This window comes from Ambystoma mexicanum, chromosome 3p (genome assembly GCF_040938575.1).
Source record: "Ambystoma mexicanum isolate Mex_15411 chromosome 3p, UKY_AmexF1_1, whole genome shotgun sequence".
Taxonomy (NCBI): Eukaryota; Metazoa; Chordata; class Amphibia; order Caudata; family Ambystomatidae; genus Ambystoma; species Ambystoma mexicanum.
Genome location: NC_090925.1, coordinates 822095079 through 822106453, shown reverse-complemented (window position 1 = coordinate 822106453; position 11375 = coordinate 822095079). Strand labels below are relative to the sequence as shown.

Here is an 11375-nt window from a genome sequence, read left to right as displayed (position 1 = left end):
GCTGCCCCTTGATAGTGACAGACCCATAAACCTGTCACATAAGAATGAACCAGAAATATTATAGAGTGATTCAAAATGCACTTTAAAGATAACTGATGACTGCTTAAAGGTTAATTTAGTGCAACAACACATTTATTTCAGATTTATTTCAATTAAATATGCAGAGATAGAAGCTTCAAAGAAAAAAATAGGAACATTTTGAAATTGCAAAAGCACCTTTTTAGATTAAAGATATGGAAAACGCACAGTTATCAACAATGGATGAACCGGTGGAGAATTTTGGTGCAAATCTATTCATGATTATACATGTGCAACCCTACATAAAAGTAGGGGTCACGTGGCTCCACAGAAAGTATTGAGGTCTATAAAATGGTAGCCCTAAAGTTCTTGTAATGTAAGGAAAAACACACACACTTATACAGAGGAAAAATGATAATTGCATGCTGGGGACTGCCAACAAAAGCACTTTTGTGCAGTTGTGTACCCTTCATGCAGATTTCAACTTTTGCAAAATGGAGTGCAAAGGTAAAGCGTAAAAATAGGTGGAATTGCAGTTACTCTTTATTTTCATTATTTTTATTTATTCATTGGACATTTGTATGGTGCCTGTACACAAGTGTTTCCAGGTGGCACAAGACAATGGGAGGGGAGGGACAGAGGAGAAAAAAACAATAATACTAAGGAATGGTCCTACTAGGCCTTGTGACATTCAGACCATGCAAGAGGGTAAGTGCCAGGGGGAGCCAGGGGTCAGGATCAGATAGTGCGAGGAAGGGGTGGACCAGATTCAGGCTAGTCAGGGAAGGGGCCCGTGGGAAAGTGCTGGTAAGGGGTAGACTGGACAAGGCGGGCCTGCACCAATAAGGCACATAAGGGTCCAGGCACCAGTCGAAGTGGCAGAGGACAAGTTAGCAAGGGAGGCGGAGAGGAAGGAGGAGGTGAAAAGGAATGTCTTGAGAAGTTTCTGGAACTTAAGGAGATCTGGCTCAAATCTGAGAGGGGCAGGAAGGCCATTGCCGAGGATGGCTACGGCCAAAAAAGAGAAATACCCCCACTCTGCCTGGTGAAATGTCTGATTTGCAGAGTTAGAGCTAGAGGACCTAAGAACTCTAGCAGGGAAGTATTTAGGGAGAGACAGTTGGGTGTAGCGGGGTCCCAGGCCCCGAAAAGCCTTGTAGATGATGCTGAGGGTCTAGAACATGATCCTTGCAGCCACCGGGAGCCAGTGGAGAGATTCTAGGGCTGGAGAGATGATGTCCCTAGACTTGAGGCCACAGATAAGTCTTGCGGCCCCATTCCGTATTTCTTCAAGAGGGCGAAGGGAGGAGAGAGGCAGATTGAGGAAGAGGCTGTTGCAGTAGTCCAGCATAGAGAGAACCAGAGTTCTGGAGCCATTTGTAAGGAACTCATGGTGTCAACAGTAAAGACAGACACAAGTGATCACAGTTCAAGGGTGTTTATTAAACTGTATAATGGGTGAGAAAAACGCTTAATGTAAACCTAAATCTAAGATGGAAGCAAGCTACAACCATCAAATAATAATAAGGCAGTCATAGTGGCGTCTTGTCAAATAAAAAGGGACTATACTACAAAAACCTATTGCCGACCTTACAACTAAGTTACAAAATAGTGTTGGATAATGTTCACAAGAAAAGAAAGAAGTGTTCTTAAAATGATAAGTCAGGATGTTATAGCTGGAGTCTCACTTCCCTACGTTTTTAGCACAGGACAAGGCGGGACTCTTGAGCGCAGCACACTTCTGGGCCTCGCCAGCACGAGGTTCACAATTCCAAAAGTTCAAACACACACACGTTCTTTAGTCTCAAGTTCCTTGCGTTCATATAATGTTAACGATTGCAAGCTTGGGCTCAACACAGTTCAGTTTGCTATCAGCATTCTCTGACTCACCGGCTGTGCTGAACCCATTGGCTTGTCTTGCTTCTGGAGTCAAGGACGGTACCACGGTAGCCAGCATGCCTCCCCGCCTGTGCTATCAATGCAGGAGGCCCCCGTGCACCATTGACATCTGTTACTCCCTATGTCAGCTGTAAATCAAGGTCTTATGTTTCCTTTTTCGGAGGCTTCGCAGGTCTGGGTTGGAAAGGGAAGGGCATTTCCCTCCTTGTCGTTCTTTCAACTTTCGCTGCCTTTCTTCTCTGTGTGAAGTGCTGTCCTGGAATAGCTGCTTCCTCATGTGGTTGGCCTTGCTCATAGTGTACTCTCATGCTCCACTTTTGTCCCTGTGTGGAAGGTAAAGGGCTGTCAGGTTTGTTTGTTTGTTTGTTTATTTTATTTATATAGCGCACCAGACCCTGGAGTAAAAGGGTGCTTACAGACAAGTTACAGAAGGCATAGTATATGTAGAATTTACAGTTATACAATCTGTGGAGGTAATATACAATATATACAGTCAGTGTAATTAGGGGAAATAATTGAAACATTTGAATAGTATGTACAGTATATACAGTATGCATGGTCTTAGTCGGGCTGAGGATTAGTTTATTGTTTGTCCAGTAGCCAACCAATGACAAGCTTCCTGAACATATGGAGTGAGGGGGCAGACTTGATGTTCAGCGGTAGGGAGTTCCTAAATTGAGGGGCGAGGACCGAGAAGCTTGAGCCACCAGCTTTTTTGGAGGAGGAGAATCTGGGCACCATGAGGCAGAGAGTGTTGGCGGATCTGGTAATTCTGGTGTTAGGTTTCAAGGAGAGTTTGTTGGTAAGATAGGGGGGGCGAGGTGGTTTAGGGCTTTGTATGTGAGGCAAAGAGTTTTTAAGTAGATTTTTTGTTGAATGGAAAGCCATTTGCAGGAGATTCTGATGGGGGAGATGTGGTCTCTCCTAGGGATGTTTAATGCTGCGCGCAGCGCATTGTTTTGGATAACTTGGAGTTTATTCATTATGGCTTGGTTAGCCCCTAGGTAAAAGCAGGTGTGTGGTTATTGTAAATTGCCTGACTCTGCCTGACCCTTGTGTCGGGACATGTCAGGTATACGGCTCTGGTGTTGGTCCGTCTTGTTTCAAAACTGGGACACCTTGGTGGGCTTTTATCAGGAATGATATTCCTCATATTCCCCTAGGGATTCTTTCTACCTCCTAGTTCATTAACCCTCATGCTAGAGGGGTTGGTAATTTCGGAACAGTGAGATTTATAGGGATTATTGCTGTGAAATGAATAGGGGTGTTGTGAGAATGGTGGTGTTTGGTAAAAGCAGTCTGGGAGTTCGGGAAATAATAATCAGAGGGACGGTGAGAAGAACGCCTGGGGGTGCTCCGGTAGGCAACAGGACAACAAGGATATTGGGAGATGTAGTTTCCCACGGCAGCAGGGTTTGGATTCCTAATAGGTTTACCAGATGCAGAGGAGTTGTTGGATTTTGGTAAGGGAGATTCATTGGGCAGAAGGGAGTTTGATCTAGAGCTGCATATAATAGTCTCAGGGACTTGGCCTTCTTTTTTCTTCTTCCACTATGCCATACCACGTCTCGCCAGGGGTATTCCCCGAGCATGACCCCAGATTCCCCTACCCAGGTGATCCTCACCCCACTGGTCCACCCCCAGGAACTGGATCCAACAGCGATGGCCGTGTCCTGGCCACCTGGATAAGGGATTCCTGGGCTCTACTCAGGAGAACACCCTTTCTCACACATTGAGCTTCTGGGGAAAGGTGAGGAAAGGGAGAATGCCCCTGAGGAGATGGAGCAGAAGGTTGGACTTCTTGGCAAGGTCCATGATGTCAGGGGAGAAGGAGAGAGAGAGGAGCAGGCATCCCAATGAGAAGGATCTCAGTCTTACTGGCATTAAGGCAGAGATCATTAGCAGAACACATGCCTGAATAGCAGTCAGCTATGATAGAGGAAGAAGAGGAGGGAAGCTTAAAGAAGAGGTGTGAGTCATCAGCATAGCACTGGAAGTGAGGAGAGAAGGTGGAGATTAAGTGGGCCAGAGGGGCAAGGTAAATCTTGAATAGCCACGGCTATAGGATAGATCCCTGAGGAATGCTGCAGGTAGAGAGTGAGGTGGAGGAGAGGAAAGGGTTCAGTTGCACTTAGGTAGGTCGGTTAGAAAGGAAGGCGGTCAGCCAGGCCAGTGCGGTCTGTGATGCCTATCCGTTTTGCAGGAGATATAAATGCAGCCTGCAAATAAGGCTTTAGAGAAGACACTTAATGGATTCCCACAGAATCCATTTGCTTTTAGCAGGTGTTAAATGTATGAGGGTTCAATAGGAATCAATTTGTTGTACACTTGGATGAAAATCTCAGGCAAGTGTACAAAAAATATGCTGCAGGCGGAGCAGGAAGAATGAGGAAATGTAAAGCACTATTAAAATGCCCCATAGTACACTGTGGAGCTCATGTTCTAAAAAAGTGTCAATAGGTGCAGCAAGCCGTTAAATTTGCACTGCAACGTAAACAGCTACCCCACCAAATTGTTATCATTTGCACGGCGGGGTGCAAAAGTGCAGGGCTAAAGGTGGCATACACACGTGTACACCACCTTTTGCCCTGCACTTTTGCAGTCTTCCGTGCAAAGTGAGTAAACTCTACCTGGCATGATGGCATGCCAGGTAGCGTTTACATTTCATTGTGAGTACCACTTGCATTGCTTGCGTGGCAAGCGATTCAATTTCAACTGAGAACACTGCTTACCATACGAGCATGGTAGGCAGCATGTACAATAGGTCCCTATGGGGTACGCCTGCTTTATGCTAGTGCATTAAGCAGGCAGACTTCAAAGGGACCTTCAGTATATGCGCTAGCATGAAAATCCATGCGGGCGCAAATGTTGGAGCATTTACATAGCAGGGTGGAAGCGATTCAGTGGAAACGCAAGTTGCGTTCTGCCTCTTCTCTCCGCCAAACAATGAAATGAAAATGTGGCATGGCTTGATTGAAAGGAGTTGGAGCCATGCTCAAGGCTTGTACGCCTTTCAATCATATTACGCCACACATGAACACGAACACCTGTCTGTTTCAAAATTACCCCCTCCATCTTACTTATGAAAAGTGCATTTATGGAAAAAAGATGGAGAGGTAAAATGCAATTGGTTTAATGTAATTGTACCTTAGTTTGCACATTAACTGTGATACATGACCTGTTTGCTTTGTTATTTCTGAAAACAAATATGTACACAAGGCCACCATTTTAAAATTGGTATATATCCCATATTGGCCGTTTTACCAGGTAGCCCTTTTTGGTGTGTCCCAGAAAACGTATCCAAATGAGGGGCACCCCTGTGGGGACCGGGACAATGGGGCAGCTGCGTGCCTGCAAACACATGTGTTAGCCTGCCAAAACTGAGGTAGAGTTCTGGGGGATTACTCACATAGGATTACTGCTCACCACCTGCAAGGCAATCTATTAACTGAGAAAGCCCTTTGGCCAGCGATGGACACCTAAAAGCAGCCAAGCCTTAAACCACCTTATCAAGACACTCACAGAGACTCCAGTATTGGCCTAGACCAGGGGTGCACAACTGATTTTGACAGAGGGCCGAAAGTACCTTACATGAGGGCTATAGTGGGCCGAAAAGTAAAAGTGGGCGGGGCGGTAGGCGGGACATGTCAGGAGGCTTTTTCAACCCCCAATTTGTATTAAACACATGGAAAAAGAATATGTTTTTGAGGGGTAACTATTTTTATTGCATTTCAAACTTACATTTTGTACTACACATTTTCCATTGTTATAATTTATTTCGATTTAGTTATTGCATGCAAACACTATGCCCCCTATCCCTCACCCCCCAAGCAAACACTATGCCCCCTGTCCCACACCCCCAAGCAAACACTATGCCCCCTGTCCCTCACCCCCAACCAAACACTATGCCCCCTGTCCCTCACCCCCCAAGCAAACACTATGCCCCCTGGCCCTCACCCCCAACCAAACACTATGCCCCCTGTCCCCCTCACCCACCCAAGCAAACGCTATGCCCCCTGTCCCTCACCCCCCAAGCAAACACTATGCCCCCTGTCCCTCACCCCCAAGCAAACACTATGCCCCCTGTCCTCACCCCCAACCAAACACTATGCCTCCTGTCCCTCACCCCCAAGCAAACACTATGCCCCCTGTCCCTCACCCCAACCAAACACTATGCCCCCTGTCCCCCTCACCCCCCCAAGCAAACACTATGCCCCCTGTCCCTCACCCCCCAAGCAAACACTATGCCCCCTGTCCCTCACCCACCAAGCAAACACTATGCCCCCTGTCCCTCACCCCCAACCAAACACTATGCCTCCTGTCCCTCACCCCCCAAGCAAACACTATGCCCCCTGTCCCTCACCCACCAAGCAAACACTATGCCCCCTGTCCCTCACCCCCAACCAAACACTATGCCCCCTGTCCCTCACCCCCAACCAAACACTATGCCCCCTGTCCCTCACCCACCAAGCAAACACTATGCCCCCTGTCCCTTACCCACCAAGCAAACACTATGCCCCCTATCCCTCACCCCCAACCAAACACTATGCCCCATGGCCCTGTCACCCCCAACCAAACACTATGCCCCCTGTCCCTCACCCCCAACCAAACACTATGCCCCCTGTCCCTCACCCACCAAGCAAACACTATGCCCCCTATCCCTCACCCCCAACCAAACACTATGCCCCATGGCCCTGTCACCCCCAAGCAAACACTATGCCCCCTGTCCCTCACCCCCAAGCAAACACTATGCCCCCTGTCCCTCACCCCCCAAGCAAACACTATGCCCCCTGTCCCTCACCCCCAAGCAAACACTATGCCCCCTGTCCCTCACCCCCAACCAAACACTATGCCTCCTGTCCCTCACCCCCCAAGCAAACACTATGCCCCCTGTCCCTCACCCCAACCAAACACTATGCCCCCTGTCCCCCTCACCCCCCCAAGCAAACACTATGCCCCCTGTCCCTCACCCCCCAAGCAAACACTATGCCCCCTGTCCCTTACCCACCAAGCAAACACTATGCCCCCTATCCCTCACCCCCAACCAAACACTATGCCCCATGGCCCTCACCCCCCAAGCAAACACTATGCCCCCTGTCCCTCACCCCCAAGCAAACACTATGCCCCCTGTCCTCACCCCCAACCAAACACTATGCCTCCTGTCCCTCACCCCCCAAGCAAACACTATGCCCCCTGTCCCTCACCCCAACCAAACACTATGCCCCCTGTCCCCCTCACCCCCCCAAGCAAACACTATGCCCCCTGTCCCTCACCCCCCAAGCAAACACTATGCCCCCTGTCCCCCTCACCCCCCCAAGCAAACACTATGCCCCCTGTCCCTCACCCCCCAAGCAAACACTATGCCCCCTGTCCCTCACCCACCAAGCAAATACTATGCCCCCTGTCCCTCACCCCCAACCAAACACTATGCCCCCTGTCCCTCACCCCCAACCAAACACTATGCCCCCTGTCCCTCACCCACCAAGCAAACACTATGCCCCCTGTCCCTCACCCACCAAGCAAACACTATGCCCCCTGTCCCTCACCCCCAACCAAACACTATGCCCCCTGTCCCTCACCCCCAACCAAACACTATGCCCCCTGTCCCTCACCCACCAAGCAAACACTATGCCCCCTGTCCCTCACCCCCAACCAAACACTATGCCTCCTGTCCCTCACCCCCCAAGCAAACACTATGCCCCCTGTCCCTCACCCACCAAGCAAACACTATGCCCCCTGTCCCTCACCCACCAAGCAAACACTATGCCCCCTGTCCCTCACCCACCAAGCAAACACTATGCCCCCTGTCCCTCACCCCCCAACCAAACACTATGCCTCCTGTCCCTCACCCCCAACCAAACACTATGCCCCCTGTCCCTCACCCACCAAGCAAACACTATGCCCCCTGTCCCCCTCACCCCCCCAAGCAAACACTATGCCCCCTGTCCCTCACCCCCCAAGCAAACACTATGCCCCCTGTCCCTCACCCACCAAGCAAATACTATGCCCCCTGTCCCTCACCCCCAACCAAACACTATGCCCCCTGTCCCTCACCCCCAACCAAACACTATGCCCCCTGTCCCTCACCCACCAAGCAAACACTATGCCCCCTGTCCCTCACCCACCAAGCAAACACTATGCCCCCTGTCCCTCACCCCCAACCAAACACTATGCCCCCTGTCCCTCACCCCCAACCAAACACTATGCCCCCTGTCCCTCACCCACCAAGCAAACACTATGCCCCCTGTCCCTCACCCCCAACCAAACACTATGCCTCCTGTCCCTCACCCCCCAAGCAAACACTATGCCCCCTGTCCCTCACCCACCAAGCAAACACTATGCCCCCTGTCCCTCACCCACCAAGCAAACACTATGCCCCCTGTCCCTCACCCACCAAGCAAACACTATGCCCCCTGTCCCTCACCCCCCAACCAAACACTATGCCTCCTGTCCCTCACCCCCAACCAAACACTATGCCCCCTGTCCCTCACCCACCAAGCAAACACTATGCCCCCTGTCCCTCACCCCCAACCAAACACTATGCCTCCTGTCCCTCACCCCCCAAGCAAACACTATGCCCCCTGTCCCTCACCCCCCAACCAAACACTATGCCCCATGGCTCCCACCCCCAACTTTACACTATGCCCCCTGTCCCTCACCCACCAAGCAAACACTATGCCCCCTATCCCTCACCCCCAACCAAACACTATGCCCCATGGCCCCCTCACCCAAACCAAACACTATGCCCCATGGCCCCCTCACCCAAACCAAACACTATGCCCCATGGCCCCCTCACCCAAACCAAACACTATGCCCCATGGCCCCCTCACACCCAACCAAACACTATACCCCAAACACACTCTCAAGCATGCACCTATACAGACCCGAACCCCCCGCCCCCAACGCAGCACACACATTCTCAAGCATGCACCTATACAGACCCGAACCCCCTGCCCCCAACGCAGCACACACATTCTCAAGCATGCACCCATACAGACCTGAACCCCCCATCCCCCCCAACTCAGCTCACACACATGCACCCATACAGACCTGAACCCCCCATCCCCTCCAACTCAGCACACAAAAAACATTCAAATACAAACATTCATACACATCCAACCCCCCCACCCCCGCATCTCAACATACACTCAAAATACATTAAAATTCCAACATTCATACACATCCGACCCCCCCCACCCCCGCATCTCAACATACACTCAAAATACATTAAAATTCCAACATTCATACACATCCGACCCCCCCCACCCCCGCATCTCAACATGCACACAAAATACATTAACATTCCAACATTCATACACATCCGGACCCCCCCCCCACCCCCGCATCTCAACATGCACACAAAATACATTAAAATTCCAACATTCATACACATCCGACCCCCCCACCCACCCCCGCATCTCAACATGCACACAAAATACATTAACATTCCAACATTCATACACATCCGACACACCCCCCACCTCCGCATCTCAACATGCACACAAAATACATTAACATTCCAACATTCATACACATCCGGACCCCCCCCCCCACCCCCGCATCTCAACATGCACACAAAATACATTAACATTCCAACATTCATACACATCCGGACCCCCCCCCACCCCCGCATCTCAACATGCACACAAAATACATTAACATTCCAACATTCATACACATCCGACCCCCCCCCACCCCGCATCTCAACATGCACACAAAATACATTAACATTCCAACATTCATACACATCCGACACACCCCCACCTCCGCATCTCAACATGCACACAAAATACATTAACATTCCAACATTCATACACATCCGACCCCCCCACCCACCCCCGCATCTCAACATGCACACAAAATACATTAAAATTCCAACATTCATACACATCCGACCCCGCCCCCACCCCCGCATCTCAACATGCACACAAAATACATTAACATTCCAACATTCATACACATCCGACACACCCCCCACCTCCGCATCTCAACATGCACACAAAATACATTAACATTCCAACATTCATACACATCCGGACCCCCCCCCCCACCCCCGCATCTCAACATGCACACAAAATACATTAACATTCCAACATTCATACACATCCGACCCCCCCCACCCCCGCATCTCAACATGCACACAAAATACATTAACATTCCAACATTCATACACATCCGACCCCCCCACCCACCCCCGCATCTCAACATGCACACAAAATACATTAAAATTCCAACATTCATACACATCCGACCCCGCCCCCACCCCCGCATCTCAACATGCACACAAAATACATTAAAATTCCAACATTCATACACATCCGACCCCCCCCCTATCGCAACATACACACACAAACATAAAGTAAAACAGACCCGACACACAAACACAAACAGAGCACTTACCGGAGACGTGCTGGAACTGGAAGGCAGGTAAGCAGGAACGCTGGAATCGTACTACGGCTGGGGTGGTCCAAGGCTGAAATGCCTTCCGGCATCAAGCCTTATGGGCCACGCCAGCCGTAGTGCTGGCCCTCCATTGGGTCAGCACACACACACTACGTGGCTCGTAGGAGCAACGTGGTGCATGTGTGCTGAGCGAATGACGGCCAGCGTTTTGTCCGGCCCGGAAGACAACAAAGACTTTCCTAATGGAGGGCGGCCGCGGGAAAGTCTTTGTGCCTCGCGGGCCGGACAAAAGAGCATGGCGGGCCGCAACTGGCCCGCGGGCCGTATGTTGTGCACCCATGGCCTAGACAAATCCGTGTCTGCCCTACATTCTCCATGCAGACACAAGTCTGAATGGCTAAGCTGCTCTGTTAAATGAACCTGAAAAAAACGACCCAGTGCATAATCTCGAGTTACTGGTACTCAGATGGGCAGTGATGGCAAGACTGCATAATTACCTCTATGGGGCAAAGTTAACTGTGTGGATGGACAACAACAGTTAACATACATTAAGTCCACCAAGTTAGATGCTACTGGCCATCACTGGCTATCTGCTATCTGTGTCTGCAGCACCCAATGTATGGATCATCCTGAGGTCATTGACACAGACACATTGACCCATCGGTCTCATTCCCCAGAGGCAGAAGATATTCCAGAATGCAGCACCATTTCAGTGAGAGCAGTGTGGGCTCTCTACCTTGCTATGGAAGCCATTTATCCAGATTGAACACAACTGGTTGACTGTGTTACTACGACTGCTACAGGAGTCCCTTTGGCATACTGTGACATCGCCTATTCAGGCCAGAGTTCCCACGTCTAACCCACCGTGGGCTAAATCAAGCCCAGCGATGTAGAGCCAGCATTGCTGCAGTCTTGTGAGCCGAGGAGAATGGGACAGAGGGTCCACCCAATCTTGAGGACAATGCAGAGCAACACGCATTTGCAAAGGATTGGAAGATCTTACTCATGGAAGGGGTGTTCTATACAAGGGCAGCGAGATTGCAAACCGGCTTCTA

At 50.3% G+C, this 11375-nt stretch overlaps 1 long non-coding RNA gene across 1 annotated transcript; it reads right to left on the bottom strand.

Annotated features, from left to right (window-relative positions):
• Positions 1-1440: 1440 nt before the first annotated feature.
• LOC138579620 (uncharacterized) lies at positions 1441-10530 on the bottom strand. The gene is made up of 2 exons (XR_011304098.1): positions 10318-10530; positions 1441-2240 (listed from the first exon to the last, which is right to left on the bottom strand). It is a non-coding gene; the product is annotated as an uncharacterized lncRNA (long non-coding RNA).
• Positions 10531-11375: the final 845 nt, after the last annotated feature.